The sequence below is a fragment of the Toxorhynchites rutilus genome, chromosome 2 (genome assembly GCF_029784135.1).
Source record: "Toxorhynchites rutilus septentrionalis strain SRP chromosome 2, ASM2978413v1, whole genome shotgun sequence".
Classification (NCBI taxonomy): domain Eukaryota; kingdom Metazoa; phylum Arthropoda; class Insecta; order Diptera; family Culicidae; genus Toxorhynchites; species Toxorhynchites rutilus.
The window spans coordinates 257,453,438-257,472,451 of NC_073745.1; the positions used below are offsets into that span (position 1 = coordinate 257,453,438).

General features: G+C 37.8%; 1 protein-coding gene across 3 annotated transcripts in view; it reads right to left on the bottom strand.

Moving 5' to 3' along the window:
* The window catches only part of LOC129764841 (uncharacterized), a 433,851-nt gene that overhangs the window by 339,564 nt on the left and 75,273 nt on the right, over positions 1–19,014 (bottom strand). The window lies entirely within an intron of this gene.

The window sequence follows — 19,014 nt, forward strand, 5'->3', positions numbered from 1 at the left end:
TATTCCAACAAGTTCAAGTACGTAACTAAACGAACCAAAATCAGCAATTTACAATTAATCAATATGATAGGTAAGCTGTTCGACCAGAATTATGCCAAATCCCATGTTTCTTTGACAGCCCGAAAAAAATTCTTGGAGTTTAACTGGGATGTGGTACTCGGTGGAGTACCTGTTTGGGCCGTACTCACCAGATATTGCATCATCAGATGCCGTTGGAAAAAAGGGTAAGAATTTCGACTCATGGGATGGCATAAAACGTATCCTGCACAGTTTTTTGCCGAGAAAACAAAAGGTCTGTGGATTTGTGGAGAAAAAAACGGTGCACATACAGTACCTTTCAAGAAGTTAGAACCACTCAAGTTTTTGATTTTTTCAGCAATCAGGAAAAGCTCGGTTGGAACGAAGTGTAAAAGTGGGAAACATTTACTATCTTCGTTAATGTTATAAAGGAGTGATAATGTTAAATGGGGAGTAACATCTGGTTCTAAAGTTATGGAACACCGATACTTTGTTTTTTTTTGAGGATTACAAAACAGTGAAGGTTGCAAAGTTTGTTTAATAAACAAAAATAATCATTGCATACCATTTTATCATTTGGACCTTTAAAATTATGCTTTCGTTTGTCCTCTAAAAATTGGCAAAAATATTTCGAATAACCCAACATATCCCAAAACTTAGGGGCTGTCCACATACCACGTGGACAGAAAAAGCACGATTTCAGACTCTCCTCCTCCCCCTCCGTGGGCAAGCGTGGACATTTTCATACCCCTCCCCCTGTTGTCCACGTGGACATTTTTCCTTATTTTATTAGAATAATTTAGAAAATAACTGAATTGCGGATAAATTAAATTTCAATTCAATTTAAGGGGGGACCCCTGTCTAGATGGTTGAGAAATAATGAATTTTCGTGTTTTTTTTTCGGTTGTTAGGAATAAAATGAAGCGTTCGGATATTTTGGTTATTGTTTAAGGTATATTTGAAGATGTATAATTGCATTTTTTGAGTGCATGAATAATGATTATTACGCTGTTGACAGCTGGATGCGTTGATACTCTCTAAAAATCGGTACTGCTGGTGGTATCGGTTCTGAAGCTACGGGGTGTCGTAGAACAAATTCCAGTTAATATTTTGAAACTTTAGGACAATACCTGAAGCGTTACATAAGGGTTTTTGAAAATTCGGAAAATTCCAAAATGGCGGCCATTTTTGTTAAAAATGAGTTATTTTTCATGCAAAATCGCTGTTCAGAAGCTCATAAAAAATGTAAAAATGAGATATCAAAAAACGGCTATGTAACGCTTTAGATAATCCGTTTTTACATGCTGATAAAAAAAATCAGCCAAATCGGTCGAGTAGATCCTGAGATATCGAAACCACCAGTTGGAAAAACATGGTTTCGAGAAAAACGCGTTTGAAAATTCGTACAGCAATACGGTATGTCGGAAAATCCTTTTAGTACAACATTGAGGGCATAAGCTTCGCAAAAATGCAAAAAACAAAAATTATATTTTTTCCGATTATTCAGACCGGGGTCCCCTCTCAAGTTTATTTTGTTTCAAATTTTACTAGCTGTACCCTGCCACGCTGTAGCACATTGAGGTTTTATGACAGAGAAATGAGTAGCAAAACGAATACGGTCCGCCTCTGAATATAAGTCATACAATTCCAAAGATTGATCTTGAGCAATCCCAATCGAATAAAAATAAATGGATTCAAAATCATTATCAGATACAATTTTAGTTCACAATTTTCAAACACATTCAAAGAAATGTGCTGCCATCACATAGATACATATTCAATACTAGAAAATTAAATACGTTCACAGCATGATTTCAGAAGTGTGCTCATTCAATCTGGAAACCTTAAAGGCTCCTGAGGCGTTGGCAGTAACAATATTTGAAGTGGATTGCATATTGAAACATAATATGTATTCCATCAGTGCCGAACTTTTCGAGTTTTTGAAGCGCACAAAAACGAACAGAACAGTTTTATATGCATAGATTATTTTTTATCAATTAAAAAGAATTTCAAGAAAAGAAAAGATTGAATGTGGAGCATGCCCTGATATCCATTGATCCTTTGTCAAGATTGAGGAGTAAAGGTTCGAAATTTTCAAAGGATTTTGGAACACCTGTTCGATATAAATTATGACATGAAGATAAAAAAACAGTATTTTCAAGCTACAAATTTATATCGTATCGTACGTACATATTTTTAGTGTGATGTGTATAGGCGTTGTAGACAAAAGACATTGTAAGTAAAGATAAAGCGTTTTTGTTTGCTTTCAAAGTTTCTATAGATTTTAAAAATAAATGCCCAATAACAATCCAATCAACCTGATTGTTTCGCCTCCATTTGGTTCATAGAAAGTTTCAGTAGAACTATTTACTACAGAGGTATTCTCTATTGAATGAAAAATTATCCTTTAATTTTGAATTAGGAATATTTCATGAAATAATGAACGCACAACAAATCGATGGTCCAATGTGCCCACCGCTAACTTGAAAATATTGTATACAAGGTCCAGTTGTGGCTTTGACGAATGCATGATTTTTTAACAGAGTTATGGCGTTTCAAAAATCACTCCAAATTTTCGATGTGGCATTTTGCTCCTCTATTTTTATTTGTTGTCGAGTGTAGTTCTTTGCCCACTTCGGAATACGATCGGTCACAGGAAATGTCGGTTCATTTACTAACTCGATTCACTTTTAGTCGTCAGCGCAATACGAAACTGCTGATCCGGAATATTTAGGTGATAGAAAATCATAAGAAATCTTCCACGCCTATGGTCAAAACTGAACTACCTTACCTTAAACTTTTACCTTAAACTGACTTTAATTCGAGAAGTACGCTGCTTATCACAATTCAATTGCTTCCATTTGAGGATATTTTGCATAAAATTCTATTGTGAAACATTCAAATTAGTTGAAGATAACAAGAAGTATAACAGTGTGGTGTCAAGGAAGGAATTGTAGAGTGGTTGGAGAGCTTTAATTTAGTTGATAGAAACAATCCAGTTTATCACGCACTTTTGGAAAATTAACAAAAAACACAATATTTTAAATTTGTTCTTTTCGCTACATCTAAGTTACTTGGTTTCATTAATTTAAATGTTCTACAACTGCATTCAACGTAAAATGTTCTTATCTTTCAAATGAGCAGCATAATTATTCTAAGTAGTGTACTTTCTAAATTTTAGTCAGTTCAAAACAAAAAATTAGGCTCAAGGAAAGTTCAACAATGTCCTAGTAACTAGTGATGCATGCATGGGCAATCTCATGCAAATATAAAAATTTATTCCTAGAAATTTCTGAAATTAAAATACTTTATAAAACTGATTTCACACGCAATTCTGTATGAGAAACTATACAGACATTATTATCCTAAGACTAGCTATTCACGAGATATAACAAAATGTATAGAAAATTATATTTGATGAAAAATCATTTACCCATATCATGAAATTTCAACTCATAATGGTTGAGATTTCATGATATGGATCGTTTAATTTTAATTAGTTTTGGACTATAAGGGTCTATGCATACCCCGTAACTACAAAAGTTCGATCATAGGAAATAGTTTGGTCATTCACAGTTTACGAGAAATATTTTTATGATACAGATTTCGCTGAAGATCAATGATCGATGAAAAAAATGAAAAAAACATTTGACCGGCCAGTTCTCTCGTGTGGCTCAATCCGTTTTTCGATAAATACGGAGTTTTGAAATTCATGAATATGTGTTAATCAATTTCATTTTGAATGTATAGGTGGTTTTTTTTCCAAAATATATATTTTTATCAAGGCTCATATGGCGTTAGCCTGACGGGGCCGGAGTATTTTGACAATTTTTCTTATTATCAATGTTAGTAATATTTAACCGATTACTCGCGGTCGGCTCGAGGTTAGTATTACAAGTGTTCTCGTAATTGGGATGTTGCTGTCTCCAATGCTCTGTACGTGTGCCCGACACGGGATACTTCCTATTGGGATGCAGCTGACCATTAATCAGCGACGCCCCCTAGTATGTACCCCATATCTAGCGTGGTGCGTCTTTCTCGACTCGAGGAATCCAGGATAGAATAGTCACTAGCCGGCGCAATCATCAGCTCGTGTAGAGTTGTCATGAGCGGTACAACCTTTGGCTCTTGTTGAATCATCAGTGGACTGCACAACCTTTGGCCCGTGTATCTGTAAAGAGTGTGTGTATGTATTGCCGCGACTAAGTAAAAGTTTATAGATCGGATAGGAGGGATATGAAACAGGGACACAACGAAGGAAACATCATTAAACGTTGACATCGGCGTTTCTGAGGAACAGGTATAGATGAAGCAGAAGATCAGGATCACGGCTACCTAAGATATCCCGGACGGGGATATCCGATTGTCTGCCTTGTGCTCTCAGTGCTCTAGAGAGCTGAGAGCGAGCAGCATGGAACCGGATACACGACCAGACAATATGCTCGATGTCGTGGTAGCCATCGCCACAATCACAAAGATTGTTTGCTGCGAGCCCAATGCGATAGAGATGCGCGTTTCGGTTGTAGTGATTGGACATGAGCCGAGATATCACGCGAATGAAATCACGACCTACATTCAATCCCTTAAACCAAGCACTCGTCGAAACCTTAGGGATAATCGTGTGTAACCAACGACCGAACTCATCTTCACTTCACATGCGCTGCCAACTAACGAGTGTGTCCTGACGAGGAACGTGAAAAAATTCATTATAGGCAATTTGCCTTTCAAAAAGTGTACCTTCTGAAGCGCCCACCTTAGCTAGCGAGTCCGCTTTCTCAATCCCCGGAATCGAGCAATGAGAGGGAACCCATGCTAAGGTAATCTTGAATAATTTTTCGACCAAAACACTCAATAGATGTCTTATTCTTGGTAGGAAATAAGATGAGCGTTTATCAACTTTCATTGAGACTGTCTGAAAAAATAAAATAATGGTCGATGGGCAGTGTTTCAATGATCCCTAGAGCATAGTATATCGCACCCATTTCTGCGACATACACATACACGACATTTCTGCGACATGTATATCGCACCCATTTCTGCGACATAATAGATGTATATTAGATGTTGTATTTAAAAAAAAATTCCTGTCCACGTGGACCCAGTCTGTACCCCCTCCCCCCTCTCCGTGGACAAGCGTGGACATTTCCCTAAAAAATAAAAGATAAAAGATACCGAAGTGGAACGAGATATGATGAAAACTGCCCTCTGTGATCCTAGACTAGGGGCCTGATTCTCGAATACACTTCACGGTGGAAACGAAATAAACGGCACGCCATTGAACTACGTTTTACGAGTTAGTGAAGTGTCGAAGATAATAATGAGTTCTCAGGCAGAATGAACACTTTTCAAATAAAACATCATTAATGAAAATTAACTTCTTCGTATCAAACTGGTATTCAATGTGAGTGGAAAACTTTGTTTTCTTCATGTGATATAATAATCTCATACAAAAGATTCATCTGAAGATAATTTGATATTATAATGATAAATTTAGTGAGAAACTAATCTCGTATCCAGATGTCGACACTATACCGTTGTCATCGCGAATACGTTTCATTCCATTTACACCGTGAAGTGTATTCGTAGTGTATTCGAGAATCAGGCCCTAGATGCCTCCTGTGTTATGTATGGATGAACTAAGGAAAAATAAACTCACCAATGTAATATAAGATAATTACCAATACCGAACACAATTATCAATTTTTCGCATCAGTAAAAACATGTTACTTTAAGAAAAACTTTAGAGAAAACATATTTGAAATGGAAAAGGTAATTTCATTTTATAATTTTTACTTTCTGAGTGTTTATTCAACCGAACTTTTCCAATTTTTCTCGCCGTATAAGCTTTTCTTGGGTGAAAATGAACACAACAAAACAGACAGTTTCAACCAAACGACCCGTTCTCGAGCAGGAACACAACTTGGTTTTTATTTATGAAAATTGAAATAAATTGTTTCATATATCAAGTTTTTTCAAACACAACTGCTACCATATACAGTTTTACTCTTACACTTGTGTTAAGTTTTTCGCAATGCACGATCGGTTATTGATATGAAATTTCACGAAGCAACCAACATTAAAATTACAAATTTAAATTTTATTTGCTAGAATTAATCGTATCACTCACCTTAGTTGCAATATAAAAATGACCTCGACTTGCATATATTTTCAATGCCGATTTCCCTCGGACACCTTGGTTTTGATATCTCTGTTAGGGAGTACATTTCGGTGAAACAAAAGTTCTCCCTACTTTCACGTATTTGCAATGCCGATCCCGCCAGGCAGCTTGGTTTTGATGTCTCTGTTAGGGAACACATTTCGGTAGGAATAGAAGCCCCTACTTTCATGTATTTGCAATGCCGATTTCCCCCAGGCAGCTTGGTTTTGATGTCTCTGTTAGAGATCCGCCACATGTGTCGTCAATTTCGACCAATTAGAAGTGGGTATTTCCGTTAGGATAGGGGTTGAGATTTTTCAATTGTTCGACAGTTAGTTTCATGACATAAATTATTTTCTTCGATATAAAAAATTGTTATGGAGTATCGAAATTGATTGGCGCAAAAATTTCATCAATCCATCATGAAATGACTGAGCAAAAATTGGACAATTTTCACGATGTGCTCGATTTTCGATTTTCAATTTGTACCCCAATATGTTCACGAACGACGTAATCCTACGTCAAAATGTCCGAGACTAGATTCACTAGTGATGTTTCTAACTAAACAGTGATACAAATAACTTCACGGGCAATGCTAGGCAATAAACCAAAAATTCATTACAAACCACTATTACTAATGAAGCATTTGGATCAAGTTAAAACACAGAATAGAAAATAAAAACGAATTGAGAAGGGAATTTATACGTAACACAATTTTTTCTCCGAATTTTGTTTCCAAGAAGAGAAGAAGTGTTCACATGGACAACAGAGGGAGAGGTATAGAAAATGTCCACGCTTGTCCACTGAGGGGGAGGGGGTGTCTAAAATCACGCTTTTTCTGTACACGTGGTATGTGGACAGCCCCTAATATGCAAAATTTGAAAATAGTAAAGTACCGTCGATGAGGTTGAGAATGGGTCAAAAAAGGAGTTTTCGAACTTTTTGTCGAATAACTATCGTAAATTAGAGTAAAACGCTATTCTGATTACGTAGATATGTTCTCTTATGATGAACTTACGATTGTTCAGGAAATAATTGAATAATAATAATTGTGTTGAATAATATTAATTTTTCACTAAACTGCGATCAAATGAAAGTTGACTCAATCTTACCCCTTAGAGGAGGTGACAATGGGTCAAAGTAGTGATTATTACTTTCTATTAATATATTTAATATTAATATTTAATATTAATATGTTTAGAAACCAATTTTTCAATAATTTCAAGATAATTTGACAACATATAAGCTGCCGTTCTACGCATAGTTGTCCCATGTTATTTTTTGACAATTTTTACTTTTCTTCATAAAACGATGTTTTATGCCTAATCTTATGGAAAAACACCAAAAAAAAGTTATTGTTTGTTCCCAGCTTTTAAATAACAACATCAATCTCAATTGACCTATGTTGATATTCTAGGCATAACTGTCCCACCATGTATTTTTTTGTAGATCCATAATAAATTGATCGGTTCAAGTACAAGAATTTTATGCCACACTTTCAGCAGGGCTAATGTACTCATTTCTGGTTTGGAGGAACGAACTTTTTCTAAAACAAATAAAATAAGTTTAAAAGAACACGTGTGCACCTTCTTAGCGAATGCCTAATAACAATGAGATTTATATTCTGCAAAGATGTTGCAGATCACTCCCTTCTTCATGAAACTATTTTTTCATGCATAATCTTTCGGAAAAAACACAAAAAAATATATTAGTTATTATTTAATTAATTAAAGTTATCCCACCATGATGTTTTAAACCCGCAATCAAGCTTGATTTATTCAAGTGAGGGAAACTTTTCATATTCCATTAGGCAATAGTTTACTGCTCATGAAAAAATAAACTGCTAAACTGAAGTGCTTAAAGCTTCTGGTAGACAAATATGCTAGAAAACTTTGATTGCGTTTTTCTCATTTGCAGATTTTGGAACATGGGACAACTTACTGCGTAGAACGGCAGTAAGTGTCTTGAATGATTATTTGAGTTACGAAAATAGTGTCAATCCACCTAGAAGTGCGATGGAAATGTTTAGAGTGATGCGGGGCAAAAGTGCGCATTGGTCTTTTTGAAGCAAACGAGCATAAAAGTTCGACAACGGTGTATTCGTTTGATACATTGTTACACCAGAAGCTCACACATATAAACAAGATACATTTCATGAAAGTGGCAAAATGTTATGAGGTAAAAAAAGTTTTGCGATGTTTTGATCTATTTTTTTCAGTTTTGGAGATGACGATTTACTTACCTAAGGGTGGGTTTAGACTAGGGATATATTCATGTGAAGAAATATGATGAGATTTATAGAAATCGCATCAACCGTTTACACTAGCGTGAACTTCTATAATGAATATATTCATATCTTCGGTGAATTTATTCACCTGAAGTAGAACTGCATCCAGCTTTAGTGATTTCTCACCAGTGAGAAATTCACAAGCGTTTACATATGCTGAATTTATTCATGTTATATATACCTCGAATAAGTGTATCATATTTATTCTCACCCGTTTAAACCTATTTTCACGTGAATAAATCCATCTATAGCTATAGATCTCCCTAATGTAAACCCGCCATAAAATAACTGGATAGCTCGAAACTACACTGTCAAGGAAACCTTCATTCTATAGTAGATGATAGTGTGTATTCGTTTTTGTGAAAAAGTTCAAGAGCTTTTTTTTAAAATTCGATTAGTTCAAAAATTGCTTGTGGGGCAAAGGTGCTCAGTGGCTGTGGGGTAAAAGTTCGTTCTAGCGTTTTGCTCTGGAACAAATTAATAAAATGTTTTCAACAAAATTTTTGACGGGAATCCACAAGAAGAAAACTGATTTGAAGAAATGCACTCCAGAAATGCTCAATTCTTTTATTGACATTTCTACTTCTGCTGGAATGTGTCAGCGAGCACCTAGAGCGGTTCAGATAGGTATTTACGAGTGAGTAGTCTGAGGATCTGGCGGACCACTGCAGGGCAATTTCGATGAAACTCTGTACACGCAACATGGCTTAGAAGACTTCATATTTTCTATTAGTGGATAAATTCTATCGATTCGATAGTAAATTTTGATATGCGTGTTTGTATTTTAGCATGAACTTTTAATTCAAAAATTTTACAAAGTTGTGTCCAGAACACGATCGTATTGTGAACGCAGGACTACGAAATTAGTTCAGTTAGTCCACTTGTTTATCACTACGGCTATTGAGTGCTGAGCATTAACCGAGATCATTAGCGTTGCGTTCGTTTTCGTTTCCGTTTCCGTTTCCGTTTCCGTTTCCGTTTCCGTTTCCGTTTCCGTTTCCGTTTCCGTTTTCGTTTTCGTTTTCGTTTCCGTTTCCTTTTCCGTTTCCGTTTCCGTTTCCGTTTCCGTTTCCGTTTCCGTTTCCGTTTCCGTTTCCGTTTCCGTTTCCGTTTCCGTTTCCGTTTCCGTTTCCGTTTCCGTTTCCGTTTCCGTTTCCGTTTCCGTTTCCGTTTCCGTTTCCGTTTCCGTTTCCGTTTCCGTTTCCGTTTCCGTTTCCGTTTCCGTTTCCGTTTCCGTTTCCGTTTCCGTTTCCGTTTCCGTTTCCGTTTCCGTTTCCGTTTCCGTTTCCGTTTCCGTTTCCGTTTCCGTTTCCGTTTCCGTTTCCGTTTCCGTTTCCGTTTCCGTTTCCGTTTCCGTTTCCGTTTGTGTTCTTCTACTGTCAACATTTCGCTCTAAAACTTTCTTCGTCTCACTTCAACACTTACTCATCTTCATTTCCAAAATGAAATCGGAATTTTATTTTCGACTTCTCCCGTTATAGCCTTTCCACCCAACACTCATATCTTAGAGGGCTTCCATCATGGATGATCATTTGGAGCCGTGATCAGCAAACCGAAAGTCAAAACAAAATTATATTCGTTTTCCACTCGTCAGTTATTTTCACCTATCATCTATATAATAGGGGTTGTATGTTTTTTTGGCATTATTACTTCTTTACTCCTTCGTAGACGAGGACAATTACTGTTTCCCGCTCTATATACATAATTTCAACCAGGCCTTTCAGTATCGGAATTAGAACATATTGAAGTACACCCAGGTTTTTTTACGGGGGGTGATACGTACCTCGTAAAAAAACTGCGTTAATTGGAAAATCCGCGTTAAAAAAAAACCGCGTTAATTGGAAAATTCGCGTAAGAAAAACAGGTCACCTAAACTCTACGTAGGCATCGTGATAGAGTGCGGCACTAATTTCCGTCATAAGCGCCAAGTTCCGTCGCAAGCACTGATTACCGTCATATGCTCTGACGGAGCATGAAGACGAAATGTGAGCGGAGTGAGAGATGTAATATTGCTCTGGTCTTTCTTTACGCGAGTACCGCGTAATTGGGAAATCCGCGTAAAAAACCGCGCTAATTGGAAAATACGCGTAAAAAAAACGCGCTAATTGTAAAATCCGCGTAAAAAATTTGTATATGTATAGAATCGTGTATATTGTGTCCGATGTGATTAGCGGGTGAGTTCAAAAAATTTCGTAGCCCTATAAAAAAGTCCTATATAAGAGCACCAAATTAAACGGATTTTACACTTCATTATGTCCCTTGATGGTCCCGTTACATTTTGCCCAGATCTAGTCAGCTGCCATTACAGCAAGGACATGATACAATGGCACAATGACAATGGAACTTAGTTCATCCTAAAAGAGGTGAATCCACCAAATTGTCCCCAGTTCCTTTCAATAGATAAGTATTGACATCGGTTAGAAGAATTGGTGAAACCAGCTGGCCGAGGCCGTGACTAAAGAAGGTGTGCGCCGGCTGACGAGCGGTATCAACTATAAAGTGAGAGAACTTATTCGAAATAACGATAAATGATCTGTTTCAGTTTTTCATGAAATATAATGTTATTACCTTAGTTTCATCCTCAGAAAATGTTTCGACTCAAATAATGGTTAAAAAAAGTAGAAGAGTTTGTAGCTACGGGGGCAGACGGAAACTTGACGTAAGACTTTAAGTACAATTGCTTCTGAATTGAATTTTATAACTGTTCAGAAATCTGTAAATTTAACTCATTAAATACTTCAAATGGTGACCCTAGAAAAACCATTTGTTATGCAAACTGAACTCAACTTCGAACTTGATTGAAGGAGTTGTAGTGGTAGAAAGAATCCAATACCATTAATTTCTATTTTCAATAGTAAACCGTTGAAAATAAACATATTCCTATATTAACACGAAAAACGAACGTCGTCGGGAAGAAACGAACATTATCGAAGGCAGAACATGTCGGTCATTATAACCGAACATAATTTATTAAAAATGGATCGTAATAAGCGACATGTCACTGTAAAGGAAGTCATTATATCCGAATTTTTTGCAAAGAATTGTATATGAATACCAAACTTCGTTGTGTAATTACGTCATAATAGGCGGTTGGCCAATATAGGCGGAGTCATAATAAACGGATTCTACTGTATATGTTATACACAAACCTGCTACTCGCACTCACAGTAAACTGTTAACGATGATGAGAACTGATGAAACACGGGGGAAATTTAAGTATTTATGAACGGGTAAATTCTATGTGCTCACGCTAAGGAAACGTCAAACACAAACGATAATGAGTAGTGTTGTAAGTTTTCTGCTGATTATGTTATAATTCAAATGTAGTTCTCATGTGAAATGATAGTGAATCCAAGGGATTACTCTAACGAAGCAATTGTGGTATTAATTTGATAGTTATATCATCAGTGCATTAAGCATTTCAAGATAGTAAAACAAAGTGCCCGAAATATGATGTTGTCCGAAATATGATTCAGAACGGTAAATGGTGTAGCAGTATGAGAATGTAACACATTGTTTGTTATTTTCATTTAATGTTATAAATAAGGATGTCAAAAGATGTACTAAAAATTAATTTTGGGTGTAATCTTTAACTAACTTTGTAGAGGGCGAACACGAAATTATTGCGACACATTCAACAGAGCTTATGCTCTCTTTTTCACCATTGGGTAAAAATCAACCAAATTTTGCACACTTTCTCATTGATGTGTATTGTCTACATGCTGTCGACTTCGAGGTGTTTTTCGATTCAATGAAAATGGAGGTGAACCAACGCGAGTCGAGAGAACAAATTCTTTCCAAACACCTGGAATTTCCTGACCTGTCGCACCGGCAGTTGGGAAAAATGTTGAACATTCACCATTCAACCGTCTCCAGAGTGTTGAAGCGGTCCAGGAGCGGTTGACGTTGGACCACGGCAAAGGAGCTGGAAGAAAATCGGGACCGGAGAACAAAAAGACGGAGGGAAAGGTGAAGCGGATGATTAAAGCAAATCCCAACGTCTCAAGCCGTGGTTTGGCTAAAAAGATCGGCATGTCGCAGAGCTACGTCCAGAATGCAAAGAAGAGAGCTGGACTACATACATACAAGGTACAGAACTTCCCAAACCGCGATGAGCGGCAACAATCGACGGCTAAAACTCGGGCACGGAAGCTCTACGAGAAGATGAAGAACTTCGACATTTGCTTCTATTTTGTCAGAATAGAAGCAAATGTCGAAGTTCGCCTCCAAATATCTCGTTTGGCAGGCCATCTGCTCTTGCGGACTGAGGAGTGAGCCTTTCGTGACAAAGGGTACAGTAAATGTCAAATCTGAGTGCCTCGAGAAGCGCCTTTTGCCGTTCTTGCAGCAGCACGATGAAGCTCCGCTATTTTGGCCAGATTTGGCATCATGCCACCATTCTAAAAGTGTCCTGGAGTGGTATGAGGCCAATTCTGTCCATTTTGTTCCAAAGGACATGAACTCGCCAAACTGTCCGGAGCTGCGCCTGGTGGAGCAGAACTGGGCAATAATGGAGCGGGAACTTCGGAAGAGCAAGAAGACAGTCAAAGACGAGAAGGACATGTTAAGAAAATGGAAAAAAACTGAGAAACTGGTACCGGATGACACTGTAAAGACTTTGATGGAGGGCATCAAGCGAAAATGCGTTCAATTTTACACTCAAGGCTCCATCGATTAACTTTTCTTTTGATTTTTGAAGTAAATATATGTATAAAACTACCCTAAAATTTTGGTTTGATTCTAAACATTATAAGAAAATTGGCATGACATTTTCGGTGTCGCAATAATTTCGTGCTCGCCCTTTACGCGTTGATCTAGCCCGACTATTTCGCGGATATTCGGGGTTCTATTGTATTATACACAAGCTCGCTACTCGCTTGTGTAAATGCTGTAGCAGTATGAGAATGTAGCACATTGTTTGTTATTTTTAAACTCATTTAATGTTATAAATAGGGATGTCAAAAGATGTGCTAAAAATTAATTTTAGGTGTAAGCTTTAATCTAACTTTGTATTCCAAAGCGTATTCAATTCCCCACTTAGCAGCAACATACACACTGACGTACTTAATTTGAAAAGGAATGTAATGTGTTCGTGAAGAATAACGGTGTCCCCTTTGATGTTTGCTTATCCCCAAAGAATTTTTTTTTCGTGAATGAGAGCGTAATTGTAATCGAGTTGAAAATCGTCTTTTCCTAATCGTTCCCAGTCTCGTGTCATTTTTGGAAATAATGGATGAAACGAAAACGATGCGGAACTGTTCCGGCTGCTGCTGAATGAACATGACGCTTCTGGAATTCATGTCGCATATTCATTACTCACACAGTTCTTTCATCGTTCGACAAAAGGCACCAGGCACCCATTCTTATTCGGGTTAATGAAGTGATCATTCTCCAGCCATTTCCATGGTTTTGCGCCGGCAAATGGTGCCCCTAGTTGTTTTCGGGAGTCACTCCCAGCTGCCGCGTACGCTCGGAACTATTAGAACAAAGTTAATTCATGACATAATTAATTTCCTTCTATTCACGTGCGCGTACCTCTCGTGGAATCTCTTGACAAATCAAGCTCGCGGAGAAAATTAGACATGTTGGAATTCCTGTACCCCACCAGGAGCGGAAGCACAAAGGATCCAATTGTAATCTTCACTTCCGTTCGCGTCGTGCAGCTTTTTGCTGGGTTAGTTGTTAGTCCTATCCTTAAGCTCGCACATTCTGTGCGGTATCGCTGCGGTAAATCTTGCCGACAGTGCAAGCGATTGTGGGAGAGGTTCAGGCAGGTTCAGGCGAACAAAGGATGGGTAGGAAAATCATTTACTCCGATATAACGAAAACGCTGATAATAATTCCACATCCCATCATATCAACGCCTTCGTCATTATCATCTTTATTGTTTTGTTCTTGTAGTCGTTGATGTTTCTGCTTTGTATTCGGAAAGTTGTTATAATCACACAGAAGCTATCGTCGTGAAAGTTTCTATCTTGTGTCGGAAGTAAGCATCATGTGAGAATACAAAATGTTTCTCGGAATGGTGATATTAATATAGGGCAAAATCGAAAGCACTGTATGTGATTATCCAGATGAACATGAACGTTGATTATCCAACACGAAGAAATATAGGGGAAGTGGGGGCATAGTGGTCACCCTAAGAAATATGCCCATTTCCAGCGTCCTCATACCGCTTCAATTCCCTTTTTTCGGTGAATATTATAGTTGAACTCATTGTTGTTCAAGATAGCATTCGGCTTTTACTATGAAAATTAAAAATAGTACATTTTTCATCATTAGAAAAAAACCAAGAGAGGAACGAAGACTGTTGATTGCATATCCGAAATGTACCTAACATCGCACACCATACGCACACTGCATACAAGTTTGAACCGCATACATCGTCCCGTTCTACTATAGCGAAAACCGCTGCACAGACAAGTGCAAAGCGAGAAGTGATACAAGAAAAATTACGTCATCATTCTGTCACCATTTGCGGAGAGCAGCTAATGGGAAAAGAGCTAAAATGAGAGAGTTTTTGTTTCTCACTAGAGCGGTGTTGCTAGTAAAACAATGCGGTCTATATGAATATATATATATATATATATATATATATATATATATATATATATATATATATATATATATATATATATATATTTCAAGGGATAGCAGCGTTAAAAATGAAAAATATAATCTGACTACCCTTCCCTTAGCCTCTATCGAGCTAAATAATCGTATACAGGGTGCGGCAGCATAACTTCCTTTTTTAAAATGCGCGCCACTCAGTTAGTTGATGTCATAGCGGAGCGCTCGTGGTCTCGTTCAAGAGGGGATACTGTAAAGTTTTGTCCCGACCAGGGTTGCCAATAATATTTTTCAAAAAACTGGAAGATTGCTCTTTAAAAAACTGGAAGAAAACTGGGTCCTGTAAAACCGTTTTATTTTAATAAGATCGGCTATGATTTATCTAAAATGATTTTTTTTTCCATTCCAATGATTGAGGCATAGATTTTCCTTTGATGTTTCGTACAGAAATAATATCATTCGAGCAGAGCAAGATGGCATATCCCACAACTCGAACAATGCTGTGAAACCATATTTGAGGATCTTTTTTTTTTTTTATTTGAGTAAAACTTGAAAAATCTCGTATTTATTGCTTCATATCCATAAAATCGGTGATAGATGATCGTCGCAAAACTGTGCCGATAATGTGAATCATTTTGGTACATAGGGACAATTTTCTGGTTATAGATCACTGCATCTTCCATCTTCCGTCATTCAACGGAATTTACCTAACCTTATCTTTGGTTACGAGTTAAAATGCAAGAAAACTCCACACACAATATTATTCCAATACACAAATAAGCACATTCAATGCTAATACAACACTGCTCAAATATTACTTTGGTATTTAAATTATCAAATTTTGGTATTGAGATTTTCTATTTCTCTCATTTTTTTGTATTATTCATTGGTATTTTATTTTTATATCAGGCTTTTCCAAACCAAATTTTGGTATCAAGATGAAAATGAGATATCCTTAATTATTTCCTCCTGTTCGAGAAATTATTTTGAAAAAATATGCATAGTATGCATACTTGTAAAATAAACACTACGGTGCATATGCATTCCATGCAAAGTATGCATTAGCTCTTTAGGAGAGTTTAAATCATACGTAAATTTAATGCTATTTAGAACTAAAAATGAATTATTTTAAACACTATGAGAAACTAAAATCCTATTGATGCAAATGGAAGCATGGTTATTTGGGTTTTATGTTAATATCAATTGAATTCAATGGGGTACATTTACTCTATGACCTTCTGAATGATTTGGAGGATCTATAACATCTGATGTTTCTACAAAATTCAGCACGCGGGGTCTATGAATTATTTTGGGTAAGTTTTTTTTTAACATTGTGCCAGTCGTGAATGAAATGGTAGATCAATGGGTCTAAACTTCAGAAAGGTTTGGTGGACCTAGAACATCTTATATATTTTTTTATAAATTCAAAGACACTGTAGCACGTTGATGCTTGGGTAGACTGTCAAATAAGATAAAAATCGAGCGATATCCTGTTTTTGAAGTGATTTAATAAGTTTCCAGCACTCGGGAAAGTTCTTCGTTTTCGGCATTTTCAACAAAACACCGATAGATTGAACGAAATAGGATGAACCAAATTACAGCCTCACCTGTCGCAGAGATCCACGAGGTAGATGAAACACGGCTAAAAAAGCATATTTTCTACACACGCACTGCACGCTAACCATATTGAAATCGGAGGTGTAAACAGGGGATAGATAACACTAAGTTGAGTGTGGAAAAAAAATAAAGATCGATCCAAAGTAAATACACCTTGGATCGATAACACTAAAGGGTGTGTCACATCAAATTGCATCACGGAAAAAAAGCTGTAGAAATTCGCCCAGTAGACCGATCCTTTTGAAAATTTTAGACAGTAAAATAAAAACTATTAAACAACTTTTGGCATTTTCTTTTTATTCATACTTCGAGCCCAAGCCCGTATGCTCGCACCTTCCTCTTTACCCCGTCCATAAGGTTCTGTACAACGTCAGGTTGTAGTTTTTTTTTAACAGAAATCCATTTTCTCAAGTCCACCTCTGATTTGACAACTTTTGGGTTCTTCCGGAGGGCCTGCTTCATAATCGCCCAATATTTCTCTATTGGGTGAAGCTCCGGCGCGTTGGGCGGGTTCATTTCATTTGGCACGAAGGTGACCCCGTTAGCTTCGTACCACTCCAACACGTCCTTTGAATAGTGGCACGAAGCGAGATCCGGCCAGAAGATGGTCGGGCCCTCGTGCTGCTTCAATAGTGGTAGTAAGCGCTTCTGTAGGCACTCCTTAAGGTAAACCTGCCCGTTTATCGTGCCGGTCATCACGAAGGGGGCGCTCCGCTTTCCGCAAGAGCAGATCGCTTGCCACACCATATACTTTTTGGCAAACTTGGATAGTTTCTGCTTGCGAATCTCCTCCGGAACGCTGAATTTGTCCTCTGCGGAGAGGAACAACAGGCCCGGCAGCTGACGAAAGTCCGTTTTGACGTAGGTTTCGTCGTCCATTACCAGGCAATGCGGCTTCGTCAGCATTTCGGTATACAGCTTCCGGGCTCGCGTCTTCCCCACCATGTTTTGCCTTTCGTCGCGGTTAGGAGCCTTCTGAACCTTGTATGTACGCAGGCCCTCCCGCTGCTTGGTCCGCTGGACGAATGAATTTGACAAATTCAGCTTATTGGCGACATCCCGGACCGAACTTCTCGGATCACGTCTAAACTGCTTAACTACGCGCTTGTGATCTTTTTCACTGACGGAGCATCCATTTTTGCCGTTCTTCACCTTCCGGTCGATGGTTAGGTTCTCGAAGTATCGTTTTAGTACTCTGCTGACCGTGGATTGGTCGATTCCCAGCATCTTACCGATGTCCCGATGTGACAACTCCGGATTCTCGAAATGAGTGCACAGGATTAATTCACGACGCTCTTCTTCGTTCGACGACATTTTTCCAAATTTACGAAAAATTGACAGTGAAGCATGGCCAACGTGATCTATACACTCTTATCTGATTATAAGCGAAAGCTGAACATATAATTCCTAAAAATTAAATTTCTACAGCGTTTTTTCCGTGATGCAATTTGATGTGATATATAGCCTGATACATAGCCTTTTTTTTTCGGCGAACATGGTAGTTTGTATGCCTATAGTGCTGAATTCAAAGTGTTTTTTGTGTGTGAAATTCACGGCTGAAATTGCTGAAAAATTGTGCAACAGACGGCGAATTTGAATAATTATCAGATAAGTACAAGTTGCTTGCATGTTGATAATTATTCTGTGTATATTTGGGTGATTTTGCGTCACGGCTCTACGGCTCGCTATCGCTCAGGATAGCAACCGTAGCTGCTTGTGTTGTGTTTTGTGTATTGTTGTATTGTTTTTTTTCATCCGCTTTAGCCATTGCTGCCGCACGGGGCCTACTCGAGATGAGCGAGTGTAATGCGTGTGACGGCAAAATAATGATTAGCGATGATCCTGTCGCTTGTGTAGGTAAGTGCGGTGTTCGATTCCATCGGCGCTGTACTTCACTTACAAAGGCAACAGCGAAACTGATTGCAGATAATGCGAATATTCAGTTTGTATGTGACGAATGTTTGTCGAACCAGAAATGTGGCGTGCGAGATGATGGTTTAGATGTTGTGGGATTGCAAAGAGAGATGGAAAAGGTCTCGCTTTCTCTCACTAGCATTCAAGAAAACATCATCGAGCAAATAAACATTGCGATTGAGAAGGAAAGGGATAAGCTTGTTAAATCTTTCGACGAGCTTTTCAAAGAGAAGCTTGCAAGCTTGGAAACCAGTGTTGCCAAAAAGTTTGAAAATATAAAAAGTTTATTCTCTGAAAAAAATTATGTAGATAGGGACACAGCTGTTATGAACAGGAAGCGACATGTTAGTCCAAGCACAATTAGTGCCAATTTGGACACACCGAGTAAAAAAATTATGTTGATGAATAACAATAATGATTTGATGCAAAAAGGTAATTTGAAAGAAAAGGT